Below are 16,607 nucleotides of genomic sequence, written 5' to 3'. Positions count from 1 at the left end.
AAAAGCTGCTTGAAAAAGAAGACCTGAACTTTTTGCCAGTAATTCATGGCTCTTGAATCACAACAATGCAGCAGCTCACACAGCACTGTCTGTGAGGGAATTTTTAGCCAGGAAACAAGTAGGTGTATTGGAACATCCTCCCTACTCACCTGATCTGTCCCCCAATGACTTATTGCTTTACCCAAAGATAAAGGAAATATTGAAAGGAAGATATTTTGATGACATTCAGGACAATTAAGGGTAATATGATGACAGCTCTGATGGCCCTTCTAGAAAAAGAATTCTAAAATTGCTTTGAAGGGTGGACTTGGCACTGGCATTGGTGCCTAGCTTACCAATTGGAGTACTTCAAAGGTGACTGTAGTGATATTCAGCAATGAAGTATGTAGCACTTTTTCTAGGATGAGTTTGTGAACTTAATTTTCTAGCCTCATACATTCTTTTCAAGTGCACACGAAACATTTTCCAAGATAGTCCACACGCTAGGCCACAAAGCAAGTCTCAATAAATTTAAGAAGATTGAAATCATCTCAAGTGTCTTCTCTGACCATGATGGTATGATACTGGAAATCAAATACAAGAGAAGAAAAAAAACAAAAACTGAAAAAACATACAAACAAATGGAGGATAAATAACATGCTTCTAAATAAATGGGTCAACAATAAGATCAAGGAAGAAGTAAAAATTTACCTTGAGACAAACAAAAATGAAAGCACAATAATTCCAAATCTATGGGACACAGCCAAAGCAGTCCTAAGAGTGAAATTCATAGCAATGCAGGCCTACCTAAAGAAACAAGAAAAATCTCAAAAAAGTGTTTAACTTTACACATATGGGAGTTGGAAAAAGAACAACAAACAAAGCACAAAGTGAGTACAAGGAAGGAAATAGTAAGATTATAGCAGGAAAAAAATGAAATAGAGCCCCCAAAACAAAAAAAATGATCAATTAAATCAAGAGCTGTTTTTTTTTTTTTGCTTGTTTGTTTTGTTTTGTTTTTTTTAAGATACACAAAATGGACAAACCTTTTCCAGACTCACCAAGATAAAAGAGAGAGGATCCAAATAAATAAAATCAGAAATGAAAGAGAAGTAACAACTAACACCACAGCAGGGAAAAATACTATGAGTAACTATATGCCAACAAATCAGACAATCTGACAGAAATGGATAAATTTCAAAAAGCATACAATCTTCTATGGCTGAATCAAGAAGAAACAGAAAATCAAAATGGAGCAATTACTCCCAATGAAATTGAATCCATAACCAACAAGCTCCCAACAAACAAAAGTCCTGGACCTGATGGCTTCACGGGTGAATTTTACCAAACATTAAAAAAAGAATGAACATCTATTCTCCTCAAACTATGAAAAAAAAAAAAAAAAATCCAAGAGGAGGGAAGGCTCCCAAGCTCATTTTATGAGACCACCAGGCCACCATTACCCTGATTCCAAAACCACACGAAGGAAAAAAAAAAGCAAAAAAAGCTGATATCCCTAATGAATATAGATGCAAAAATCCTCAACAAAATATTAGCAAATGATATTCAGTAATAAATTAAAAAGATCATACAACATGGTCAAGTGGGAGTCATTCCTGGTATGAAAGTTTGGTTCAATATTGACAAATCAACTATGTGATACACAACAGAAACAAAATGAAACATAAAAATAATGTGGTCATATAAGTAGATGCAGAAAAAGCATTTGACAAAATCTAATACCCATTTATGATAAAAACTCTCAGCAAAGTGGAGATAGGGGTAACTTATCTTAGCATAATAATGGCCATGTATGACAAACTGACAGCTAACATCATACTCAATGGGGAAAAAATAAACACATTCCCCTTAATATCAGGAACAAGACAAGGATGTCTACTTTCACCATTTTTATTCAACATAGTAGTGGAAGTCCGAGCCATAGCTATCAGACAAGAAAAAAGAAAAATCCAAATTGGAAAAGAAAAAGTAAAACCATTATTATTTGCAGATGATATAATACTGTATGAGTATACAGAGAACGCCAAAGCCCCAAAGATTCCACCAAAAAACTATTAGGAGTGATAAGTGAATTTAGTAGCAGGATACAAAATTAATATTCAGAACTTGGTTGCATTTTTATCCACTAATAATGAACTATCAAACAGAGAAATTAAGAAAACAATTCCATTTATAGTTGCATCAAAAAATAAAAAAAAAAATACTTAGGAATAAATTTAACCAAGGAAGTAGAAGATCTGTACTCAGAAAATTATAAGACACTGAAGAGAGAAGTTAAAGAAGGTACAAATAAATGGAAACATACCACGCTCATGGATAGAAATAGTATAGTTGAAATGTCCACACTACTCAAAGCAATCTATAGATTTAATGCAATCCCTATCAAAATACTAATGGCTTTTTTTCACAGAAGTAAAGCAAACAATCCGAAAATTTATATAGAACGATAAAAAAACCTCGAACATTCATGGCAATTCCTGAAAAAGAAGATCAAAGCTGGAGGTATCATGATACATAATATCAAATTAAACTACAAGGCTATAGTAATCAAAACAACATAGTATTAGCGTAAAAACAGACACATATATATAGATCAATGGAACAGAATATAGAGCTGAGAAATAAATCCATGCCTATGCGGTCATTTAATCTATGATAAAGGAATAAAGAATTTATGAAGAGATAAAGACAGTCTATTCGGTAAATGGTGCTAGGAAAACTGGAGGGACACATGCAAAAATATGAAACTGGACCACCTTCTTATGCCATATACAAGAATAGACATAATAATACTTAAAACCATAAAACTCCTAGAAGAAAATATAGGAAATAAACTCTCAGACATTACCCTTAATAATGTTTTTGCTGATATATCTCCTTAGGCAAGGGAAGCAAAAGAAAAAATAAACAAATGAGACTATATCAAACTAAAAGGTTTTTTGTTTTTTTTTCATAGAAAGAAAATCAACAAAATGAAAATACTAGTATATCCTATTAAAGGGAAAATATATTGGCCAGTGATACATCTGATAAGGGGTTGATATCCAAATTTTATAAAAAAACAAACAAACAAAACAAAACCAACCAAACAAACAAAAACCCTCATACAACTCAACACCAGAAAAACAAACACTCCAATTAAAAAATGGGCAGAAAACCTGAATAGACATTTCTCCAAAGAGGACAGACATAGGGTCCATAGACATATGAAAAGATTCTCAACCTCACTAACCATCAGAGAAACACAAATATAGAACCACCATGAATTACCACCTCAATCCTGTTAGAATGGCTATCATTGATAAATCAACAAACAAGTGTTGACTAAGATGTAGAGAAAAGGGAAGTCTTGAACATTGTTGGTGAGGTTGCAAATTGGTGCAGTCACTGTGGAAAACAGTATGGAGGCTCCCCAAAACATTAAAAATAGAACTACCTTATGACCCAGCAATTCCATTCTTGGGTATTTATCTAAAGACATCCAGAACACTAATTTGAAAAAATATATATGAACACCTATGTTTACTGCAGCGTTATTCACAATAGCCAAGATATGGAAACAACAAAAATGCCCATCAATAGACAATTGGGTAAATAAACTGCAGTACATTTATACAATGGAGTATTACTCTGCCCTAAAAATAATGGAATCTTACCATTTACAACAACATGATGGACCTAGAGAATATTATGCTAAATAAGTCAGACTGAGAAAGACAAATAGCATGCATTATTACTTATAGGTGGAATTTAAATAACAGAATAAATGAATATACAAAACAGAAATACACTCATTGATCCAGAGAACAAACTGATGGTTGCTAGATGGAGGCGGGTGGGGGAGTGAGTGAGAAAGACGCAGGGATTAGGAAGTACAAAGTGATACTCACAAAATAGTCACCAGGATGTGAAATACAGTATGGGGAAAACAGTCACTCATGTTTACAAACTATACATGGTGTCAGATAGGTACTAGACTTATCAGGAGGATCACTTCATGATTTATATAAATGCCTAAGCACCACACTGTACCCCTGAAAGTAATATAATATTGAATGTCAACTATAAATATATGCCCCCCAAAATGTATACACATTTAAGAGATGTTCACTATGCTCAACCAGTAGTTTGCTATAATCAGAACTGTCTGGATGCTGATGGTAACCACGTTGACCACCTCTTGTAATTGCAGACGTCAAACGTAACTTGTATTCATCTTTTGTTATTGGTATATATTGAGTATTAAAATTTTAATACGCTTTTCCTTTCTTAAAATGTGTATACTATTATTGGAAATATATATATATATATATATATATATATATATATATATATATATATATATATATAATGTGAAGTATAGCAGAATAGGGAATATAGTCAATAGTATTGTAATGGGTATGTATGGTGTCAGATGGGTAGTAGATTTGTGGGTGTTATCACTTTGTGAGTGGTGTAAATGTCTAATGATTATGTTGTTTTGTACACCTGAAAATAATAATAATGACAAAAATGTGTTGTCAATCAGGTTAGTATAAAAATAGTTGAAATTGGTTATTTTTAAAAAGCAAAGTAGGACAAGAGATATTCAACTTCTTGAAACGTTTGGTAGTTACATCACAAATCAATTTTTTTTTATATTTACAGTATAAAATCCCCTGAGATTTCTGTAAATATATCCTATAAAAATAAAGTATTAACTATAGATTTTAAAAATTTCCTCATTATTTATATTCTCATGAATTTTAACCGAGCTCTTTGAATTATAAAATTTTGAATATGAAAATATATGGAGTAAATAGTATTTAATTTAAATTGAATATATTTATTGATAAAGGTAACATATTTTTGATAAATGTCTTGCTACTAATTTTCTTTTCCAATATTGTTCTAAATTGGAACAAATATCATTGTGAATCTTTTGTTTTAGTTAAAATTTATGTATATTAATGTTTACATATGTTAAATTTGTAATTCAATGAATTTAGGTAAATGCAATCAATACTCAAGATTTAGATTACTGTACACCCAGATATTTCTTTAAATCCATTTTTAGTCAATTCTCATCATCATAAATAATTTGAGGTTTGATTTTTTTTATGGTATGAATTGTATGCCTTCTTCATCTCCAAATAATTACAGTCATACAATATGTACTCTTGTATTTGCCTCTTTGCACTTAAAATGATTGTATGCACCACAATTCATTAATCTATTTTATTGCTGAATAATATTCTATTGTATATTAAAAACCATAACTTGTTCATGCAATAAACAATTAGAAGACATTTGGCTTATTTCACATTTTTGCCTATTTTGAATAAAACTGTATATACAATTGTGTTTCCGCCATTTTCACCCAGTAGTTATTTTTCCATTTACCTTTCCCTGTGCATTTTGGTTGTTTCCCATTTTTGGTTGTAGGAATCTCTCTCCAACAATAATTTTTGTAGAAGTTGTACTGTCAAGTTGTTTTTCTTATGGGCTAAATAGCCAGGTATGGGAATACTGGATCATACAATGGGCTTAGCCTTAACTTTATTTAAAGAAAATATATATGTTCTATAGTGTTCCAACCATTTTATACTTTTACCAAAAAGATAGAAAGTTTTCATTTGTTCTCCAGAATTTCAGACTTATCTTGTCAGTATCTTTTATTTTAACATCCTAGTGTGTAATGATATCTCAGTGTCACTGCATTTCCTTTATGATTGATGTCATATTCCTTTCAATTTTCTTAGTGACCATTCTTTTCTTTTGTGAAATGCCCATTTTATTGGCCTATTTGAAATATTTAAATTTTTTTATTTTTAATTAGAGATTTTCAAGATTTCATTATAAATTATATATAATAGTCTCTGCTCAGATACATATATTCTATTTCCCCTAACTCCATGGCTGACATTTCATTTTATTAACGGTGCCTGTGATCAGACATTTTAATATTAGTGAAGTCAATTTAGCAAATTTTCTTTGTAGTTTATGATTTAGGTATTCTCACTAAAAATCTTTTCTTTAGAAAAAGTTTTTATTTTTATTTTTTCCATGAAGATATTGTTTGATTTATTCATCTGAAAGTTTCATAGTTTCAGTGTTTAGGTTTAGGCATGTGATCCATCTCTAATTATAGTGTCTGGAATATAGTACAGTTTGAGAGTTATTTATTTTCTCTATCATCCAAACACTACTGAACTGCCTTGGCTTCTTTGTTTAAAATAAATGTAGGATTATCTCTAGTTTTTCTTTTCTGTTTTATCAATGTGTTTGATTTTCTTTACACATACCACACTCTAGTGGTTAGTGTAGTTTTATAGTAATTCTTAGACTTAAGTTTATTCATCATTTCAAGATGATTTAACTATGCTACATCCTTTATTTTTTTATATAAATATTATAATCAACTTGCCCATTTATACAAAAAATATTTTTGTGTGTGTGTGAATGCATAAAATCTATAGATAAATGTGTTGAGAACTGACCTCTAAACAACACTGAATTTTGCAATTCATTAGCCCCTTTCATTTGTCCATTTATTTTTGTCTTCTTAAATATTTGCTCTCAATAATTTAAAATGTCCTGGTAATATATTCTATGTTTTTTGCTTAATGCAGTCTTAAATGTTTTATATTTTTGGATGCTATTTCAAACTTATTTTAAAAATAATTTCCATCTGAAAATAATTTCTAGCTTTTGCTTCTAATATCTAATATGTAATTATTTTTTTGTATATTGACCTTGTATTCTACAAGTTTGCTAAACTCACTTATTGAATCTAGTAGTTTTGCAGATTCCATAGGACTTTCCTGACAAGCAATTATGTCATCTGTCAAAAGGGAATTATATATCTTTCTAATTTTTTCTGATTTCTTTCTTTCTTTTCTTTTTCTTTTTTTCTTTGCCTTGCGAATATGGCTAGGATCTTTAGTAAAGTACTGTGTAGAATCAATTCTAGTAGATATCTTTGCTTTTTTTTTTTAACTTAGTGCTAAAATGTTTAGCATTTAACCAATAAGTAATATGTTAATTGTTGGTTTCATGCAATCTTCTCAAAATTGAGGATTCTTTCTAGTTTCCCAGCCTTTTCATCAAGAATATTGCTCTAGCATAAACTGATTTTAAAACTATAACAAATTATTTTTCAAAAGTCAAACAACCCTACTGAAATTTTAATTATGAAATATTTCAGGAATTCAAATATTTACTTTCATTATATGAATTTGTATACCTTACTGATATAGTCTTCTATTAACATAGGGTTTTGACTTATGTGGATTGAAGTGAGTGTTAATTCAATAAGAAAAAGATTACTCTGCATATTCTATATTATTTATGAAAACTTTAGTGATATATTTGTTTTTGTAGGTAATCTAAGCTAAGGCATGTTCTAAATTAAAAACACAAATCAGAATCCATAATACTTTATAATTCTTTATGCTGGTAAAAACTCAGTTGCTAAATAGATAAATCTGTCCACCAATTGAAGAAGTTCTGTACTTTAAACTGCTGTATTAATAATAAAGCCCCATCATCATAATGGAGTACCAAATAAGATTAACATTTCTTAGCCAGAATCTTGAAATATTTAAATGAATTTTAAATGCAATATAAATTTCTCTAAGGAAAGAATATTTTAAGTAGGAGCACAAAATATGACTAATCTGAACATGTTCAAATTTAATTAAGAAAATTTGTCATTGGTAACCTGGTTCCTTTTCTTATAATTGCCATTGCATAAAATGTCTGATCCCTATAAATGTTTGATTAGTAAAACATTTTATTACTTACAATAATGCATTTCATAATTGGCTCTGTATGTAGAAGATAGTGTTTTTTTGTGAGTACTATAGTTATATAGTGAAATGTTAATTAAAACGGAAGTAGTAAATTGTTTGTTCCAAGTCCAATTACTTAATTATAAAATTAAAACAATATAAAGTTAAATAATTTGCCACTTCCGCTCTCACTGGTATTATAAAATGACATCCAAATGATTTCCAAAATGATTAGTATGGCTCTGACTGTCATGAACTGCAGGATGCCAGGTTATTGAAATCTCGAAACAACTCATAACTATTTTTTTAAATTCCCCATAGTGGCAGTTAGTGCACCAATGCAACATAGCAATATAGGAAAGCACATATTTTGGAAACATTAGAATGGAAAAGATTATTGTCTTCCTTTCATTCAAAATTGCTATTGTAATGGCAGAGATATTTGAGATTTATTTATTTTGGTTTGCTAAAGAATTGACCTTATCAGCTCATAAAGATTATACCATATAGCGTACTTTTGAATAATGCTTTTAAAAGTAGGCCGGAATTAAATTGGCTAACAGAAATTTTAGTTCAGAATTTACTGCTTTTAATCATTCTGTAGAACTATGCTTGCAAGAAATTACATTTAAAACGAACATACTTTTCTGCCCAAACCAATGTGATTCTTCTGATGAATTATAATTATATTGTAAAAAAATAATTAAGTGATATGCATTTCAATGGTAACATAATTATATGGTTGACTGTATCAAGAAACTAGACACATTCCATTACAAATAATTCAAAACTTTTATCCTGTTCAATGTAAATGGAACAAAAAAACCCCACTTAAACAATTAATCTAAAAATGCTTGCCTATATCTCTGTTTACCTCAAAACATACTAGTAGACTAACTTTAAATGAGGGGTATTTTACATAAAATTTCATTGAAAAATAAGATGGACAATCAAGGATTTTAGAATATGGCTAAAAGAAATAACTGTTAGACTTCCAGTGTTGTCATAATATTGAGTTCTAGAATAATATAGTGATTACTGCTGTTGTTGCCTATTATTTTACACCCTGAGGTTAGAACAGCTCTCAGTAATATAGGATGGGCACTGGATACATTCTAGAAAGACCATAAACACTTTAGGGAACATGAGTTGCTGGAGTATCCATCTTTCAAGATGACCAATGATGTCCACCCTCTGGTATTTATAACCTCACAGTTTTCTCCCCCATTGTTACAGGGTTGGTCTGTGCGAATAACAGAATACGGCAAAATGTGATGGTATACCACTTTTGGGATTCGGTTATAAAAAGCTATGGATACTGTCCTGGCTTCTCTCTGGCTCTCCCACTCTCTCTTTCACTTGGATTGCTTCCTTGGAGGAATCCCTTTTGTGAGCAGGCCTATGGAGAGATCAACGTGGCAAGAAATGAAAGCCTCCTGCCCTGTTATGTGAGTGAGCGAATAAGTGAATTCTCCAGGCACAGCTGAGCCCTGAGATGAATGCAGCCCCAATGAACCACCTCGTGAGAGACCCTGAACCAGATCATGCAACTAAGCCACTCTCAAATTCCTGACACTCAGATAATGTGAGAGATAATAAACATGGGTTGTTTTAAGCTACTAAATTGTGAGATAATTTGTTACAGAGCAATACATAATCAATATAGTAAGAAAAAAAAAGCTCAAATATAGTCTTGTGTCTCTTAATGATGGGTATGCATGCTGAGAAACACATTGTTAGACAATTTGTTATGTAATAACTTAGAGTACATTTACACAAACCTAGATAGTGTAACCTGCTGCACACACCTAGGCTATATGGTGTAGCCTATTGCTCTTAGGCTATAAGTCTGCACAGCATGTCACTGTACTGAATAATGTAGGCAACTGTAACACAATGGTAAGTACTTGTGTATCTAAATGTATCTTAACATAGAAGAGGTACAGTAAATACATGATATAAATATTGAAAAAATTTACATCTATATATGGCTCTTACTATGGATGGAGCTTGCAGGACTGGATGTTGCTCTGGGTGAGTCAGTGAGTGAGTGAATGTGAGTGAGTGTGAAGGCCTAGGACATCACTGTACACTGCTGTACACTTTAGAAACATGCACACTTAGGTTACACTAATTTTATACAAAATACTTTTCTTCCTTCAATAATAAAATAACCTTAGTTTACTGAACTGTTTTTACTTTACAAACCTTAATTTAAAAAGAACAAAAACTTTTTGACTCTTTTGTAATAACGCTAAGCTTAAAACACAAACACTTTGAACAATTTTACATGTTTCCTTTATGTCCATATTTTATAAGCTTTTCTATTTTTAAATGTTATTATTATTATTATTTTTTTAACTTTTAAACTTCTCTTGTCAAAAGTTAAGGCTCAAACACACAAATGAGCCTAGGCTTACACAAGGTTGGGACCATCAATTATCACTGTCTCCACCTCCACATCTTGTCCCATGGGAAGTTCTTCAGGGGCCTTAACATGCATGCCATCTGCTGTGATAACAAGGCCTTCTTCTGGAATTTCTCCTGAAGGACCTGCCTGAGGCTCTTCTTGAAAACTCTTCTGTGAAATGTCCATGGTTTGTTTTGTTTGTTTCTATTTTTCATCATAAATTTTCTTGTAAGCATATAATGCACCATGAACATTCCTATCTATCCAATGAAAACCTTCCACTGTTGGGTTTCATGTTTTTAAACTTTTTAGTAGCTTGTTGAGGTCTGCAAATACTTCTGTTAAACCCTTCATTGCAAATTTTCTCAGGGGTTCTTTCTCTTCTCCTGCAGGTTTTTTGTCTGTCTGTTTTTTTTGTTTGTTTTTTTTTTTGTTTTTTTCTCTTGCCTCTTTTCCCATTATGCATTCCTGTTCCAGTTCCATAATTCTTGATTAGTCAACTCCTCAGAAACCCTCTAGGATCTCCTCAATGTCACCCTCATCCACACCCAAGTTAAGGTTGTTTGCAATCTCATCCACAGCCTTGTTGATTTTTACATCCTCTTTATCTTTGGCAAATCCTTTGAAGTCATGGATGAACCTCCAGGGTGTCTTCTTTCAGGTGCCATTTCATACACTCCTCAGAGATATCACCTGCAGCCCAAGCCAGGTTCTTGATGTGGTCATACATGTAATCCTTTCATGATTGCATCAGTGTCTTCTCAGTGTCTTCCTTAGTTGTAGCAATAGCCTGGGCAAAGTTCCTCCTTAGGTAGCAGACCTTAAACGCTGCTGAAACTCCATCCATTCCTTGGATCACAGAGGTGGTGTTTGGAGGGAGAAACACCATTTTGATATCGGGATTAAGATCAAGAATAAAAGGTGATGTCCTGGGGCATTGTCAACAATAAACAACTCCTTGAAAGGTTTATTATATTCCAAACAGTATTTCTTCATTGTGTGAGCATAGCGATTCTGGAGGGCATCTTGGAAGAGGAGCTGCGTCAACCACGACTCTTTCTGTTTCTGTAGTGCACTCGCAGTGTGTGCTTATTAAGATGATGGAAGGCCTGGGGTTCTCACTGTACAAGATCATAATGGGTTTCAATTTGCAGCCTGTAACATTGCCCCCAAGTATGACTATTTTATTCTGTCCTTAAAATCCTTGAAACTTGGCATTGACTTGGCATCCTTATAGATAAAAGTCCTTTCAGGCATCCATTTGCAGAGTAAGGAGATTTCATCTATATTGAATATTTGCTCAGGCAAGTAATTTTCTCCACCATCAGCTTACTGAGAGTTTCCAAGCATTCTTCAGCTGCCTTCAGATCCACATTCACAGACCCACCATCATTTACTTTTAAATTATGTAATTAATAACGGTTCTTGAATTATTTAACCCACTCAGAGCCAGCAGTAATTCAACATCATAGTAAGGTCCAGGTTTCTCTTTCAACATCACAAACACTTTGTTTTGGCCGTGGTCATTATGGTGCTGAGAGGGATACACTTCTGTGTCTGGTTTTCAACCCAGGGCATTAGACATTTCTCCATTTATACATTTATATAAAGTATCTCCATGATATACATTTGAAGCCCTTCTCAAAATTTCATTAGTCCTGTTGCCTTCAATGAAGTAGATCTTTTAACAGCTTCCATCATTTTGCTCTTGTTCTGCAAGGTTGAAGCTATAGGCTGAAGGCTGGGACATGTCTGACTGGCGAACAATAACCATCACTTTTATTCCACCTTTATTGTCCTTAATCATTTTTAATGTTGTTTACTTATCCGTCACTCAATGTGGCCTCTTACTGGCAACATTAACAGTGGATTTCGTACACTTCGGGGCCATCGTTCGCAACAGGAGATGAAATCAAGCACAAGAGAAAGATAATGCAATCCAGAGATGGGATTATAAGAGATGTATATTATGTCATACTGTTTACAAGAAACTTTTTTTTTTAATAAGTAGAAAGAGTTTACTCTATAATAACAATAAATGGTATGGTATAAATGCAGTAAATGCATAAACCAGCAACATAATCATTTATTATCACTATCACATATTACTGGAATGTACTGTACATACATGCATATGCTGTACTTTTGAATAACTGGCAGTGTAGCGGTTTGTTTACAGTAGCAACACCACAAACACATGAGTATGCCTTGCACTATGATGTTACCACAGTTGCAACATCAGTGTGCAACAGGAATTTTTAGTTCCATTATAATCTGAGTGAATCACTCCAACATATGTGGTCCATCGCTGATTGAAATGTCATTATGTGACACATGACTGCAATTCAGTGCACATTTTTAATATTTATGATTTCAGTGAACATTTAATTCTTTCCCCCTATGTTCTGTACTAGGAGGCACTGTTGTAATTATAGTTGTGTGATTAACTCAATGGAGTTTTACAGTAGAGGATATCGCCAGCATGTGTTTTTAGGAACATATTAGATAATGCAAAAATATTAATATAGATAACATTAATAACACTTAAGTAACATTAGACTTTAAAATGTTTTTCCATTTGTCTAGTAACCAACACTGTTCATTAATGTCATGTCTTCCAAAGATAAAACATGTGACGTTGCTAAAATATTTTGTCTCTCTCGTGTCATTTTTTTCATGACTACTTCTGAGGTTATTGAGATTTAAGTGTAAAGGCTTATACGAGTATTACATTAATCCTATTACCCCTTTAGTGGTATATTTTGAGAGTTCTCAGAGTCATTTTGAGTTAAAGATATTCATTCACACAATTATCTAACATGCTTTCTAATTATATGGAAGCAAAACCTAATCCACTTGACTTACAAATGCCAACTGTGTACATGGTAGAAAACACACTAAGAGAAAAAGAAGATAAATATTCTTTAATTATTTTCACTTGGGACTTATTAACATTAGTTTCATTCTTTTATCATGATCTAACTTCTGATCATCCTATCAAGTGCTATAATTAATGTAGAAAATATTAAGATATACCAAGTGTTATTATTTTTGAAGAACATAATGTAGAAAATGTTTTAAGGCAATATTAAAATTATCATTGTTTAAAATGTAAGATAATTAGATTATTTTATTAATTTTGACTTAAAATTTGTTCAGTAGAGCAACTTGTCATAAAATGATGGATTATAAAGTATTCTCCATAAATGAAGTACCTTGAAAAACTGGTAACATACAAGTAATTGATTTGATGTCTACAAATTTATTGTTCTCTGTTCATTAAAGTGTCAATCAAAGAGCTTCTTTGAGAATCCAACTTATGAACCAATTTATCAGATTAGTTTAACTTACTGTATATACTTAAAAATATATATATATATATAACCTTGTTTAGTGAAAAAAATAATTATTTACTTAACCTGGCCTTCTATCAGAGTCTAAATAACTTACATTTTACTACATTTACCAGAGGTTGAATCTTCATGCACAAAGCTGAGAAGCTATTGTGGTTAATTAAAAAAAAAAAAAAAATATATATATATATATATATATATATATATATATATATATATATATATGTATATACACACATATATATGTATATACATATATATGTATTTACATTTTATTTTGCTTAAGAATTTCAGCTTCGTAAATGGATATTTTGCTTTACCAGTGAAAGTCCAGCTACGTATATTAAATTTTACTCTAGTTTCTGCTTAGTAAATATAAATCTCAAATTAGTATAGGCTGACAATGAATTTATACTATGCTGATAATAGTATAGTTTAAATTCAAGAAGGAGGTAATTCTAAGTTATTTAGTTAACAATCATTCATTTTATTATTCATGTTATGTTTCTTAGTGGTTTGGGAAAATTTTATATTTCCAAAATAAGTTTCCATAATAAAATTTATTTTGAGTAGCACCTTTATTTTATAATAGTCTTAGATTTATAAAAAATAGTTGCAAGGTAGTCCTGAGAGTTATCATACACACTCTCACTCATCTTCTCCTATTATTAACATCTTATATTATTTTGGTATATATTGGTACAGAGGGAGCCAAAAAAATGTATAAACATTTTAAGGAAGGAAACAACTGTATTAAAATTGTAATACTCAATATATACTTATAATAAAAGATGAATACAAGTCACATGTATATATTTTTTTGGCACCCTTGTTATATAGTGCTATGTTAACTGTGGCATTTTTGTCACAATGAAAGAATCAATATTATTCTTAACTAAACTCTAGAGTTTATTTGGATTTTAATTGTTTTCCCAAATGTTTTGGGTATTTTTGTTTGTTTCTGTTGTAGGACATCATCCAGGATAATGCATTACACTTAGTCATCATGTTTTCTTAGTCACCTTAGATAGTGACTGTTTCTCATACTTACTTTTTTTTTTTTTTTTTTTTGATGACCTTCACACAATTTTGAGAGGGGCTGGTCAGGCAATTTGTAGAATGCCCCTCAATCCCTCAATTGGGATTTGTCTGCTTTTCTCATGGCTACACTGGTGTTAGGCATATCTGGGAGGTAATATTGACATTTTGAACTATTACACACTACGAAATTATCTAACTAGACCATATTTGAAAATATGAATATCAATTGTAGAATATAAGCATTTCCAATATTCATTTATAGTCACAAGTTATGTTGAAGCCATACATTTAGTCACTCATTCATTTATTTATTTTGCAAAATGTTGTTTTCACAAAGAATATGGTACTACACATACAGCTATGAACAGACTGTTATATTCACACTAACATTTAATCCAAAACTGTTCATTTTAATGCAATGGGCTTTGCTGGTAATTGGTAGCACTAAGGCATCATTAACCAGTACATTAGGACTTTCTGATTCACTCCTGTAGATTTCAGGCTTAAGAGGCCATTACATTCTTAATGACCCTAACCAATGAAGGCAGTAGTTTTCCTCTCAAAGGAGAGTCTTGGAGTAGAGTTGTTTTCTTTGATTTATATGCTAACTGGATGTAGTTACTTACAAAGTTCCAATGGTAAATCCAGAAAACACTGTAGATACTACTTGTGCTTTGGGAATGATTCCTGAAAAAAGGCACAACAAGGGAGATCTATCGCCTACAACTTTCTCCATTTCCAAAAGAAACGAAAAGATTATGATGATAACATATACACAAGTTGAACTCTCCCAAATGTTCTCTATGTCTGAGGATAGAGAAATATGAAAACTCAGAGGTAGATTATTCATTGCACAGATTAGCCACAATTTCAGTTCCTTAGCTCTTGGGCTAGCCCAAGAATTTGACTCCAGAAGAAGTTTGATTGTCCAAATTTGTGTGTTCCACAAAGTTGACTTGATTGTCATTTACATGTCAAACAATATTATTTGATTGTTTCTTTATTTAATGTAAACACATTTCTACTTGATGAAATCAGCAAGAACAAAACTGAAAGGGACTGTTTGTATTTAACTGCAAACTTACTAAATTTCCATTATGCTGTTTTAATCAACCATCTTGTTTTATTTGCTGTTTCTCTGTTTCACTTTATAACAAGTTTCAACATTGTTTTCTACTTATCTTTAATGTTTTTTATAATTCTGTTTTGTTGAAAATACTTAAAAGCAAAATTATCAGGGCCCTGAAAAACAAAAACATTCCCTCCACTCTGTTATGCTATTATGAACGAGGTGCAAACCAATTTGAACACTCTTGTAAAAAATTATAGGAAGACAAAATTTTGTTTTAACATAAGGATTATATGGTTTGGTGATACATACAAGTTTTCTTTGAATGTCTTATTTTGGATAATCCATACATATATTATACTGCTCAGTGTTAAAAGGGGAAATGAGGACAAAATACTCGTGAAAAATTTGATGAATTTTTCAATTAAAATAGATTGCTATATTTATAAAGATCATTTCAGAATTCTAAAGGACAAAATAGATATGTTTAGGAAAACACAGTCATCTGCAGAGTGCAATCATTATTTTAATAATATCCCAAACGATCTTCTGACCCAAATGAAGACCTACTTTTTCTAAAATAACACTTGTGGTATTCTACAATATAACTTTAAGTTGCTTAGGTGAACAACACAGGTTCTGGTTTCTCATCTACCTCTCCATTCTTTTTTTTTTTTTTTTGGGGGGGGGAGATAATTCTAATATTTTTCTCTATCATGTTAGCATATGCTTTTTTTGTTGTTTACATCATACTTTTTTTTTTATTATTAGTTTTAGGTACACAAGACAAAATAATACTTAGACGTTTATCATTTATATCCCTCACACTGTGTGAACCCCCTCCCCCATCCACTATCCCTCTGACATCGCACATAGCCATTACATTTCCACTGTCTCTATTCCTAATGCTGTACTCCTCTTGTAAGTATTTACATACATACATATACATATATATATATATA

This window comes from Rhinolophus sinicus, linkage group LG03 (assembly GCF_036562045.2).
Source record: "Rhinolophus sinicus isolate RSC01 linkage group LG03, ASM3656204v1, whole genome shotgun sequence".
NCBI lineage: Eukaryota > Metazoa > Chordata > Mammalia > Chiroptera > Rhinolophidae > Rhinolophus > Rhinolophus sinicus.
Note: the sequence above shows the minus strand (reverse complement) of the source record.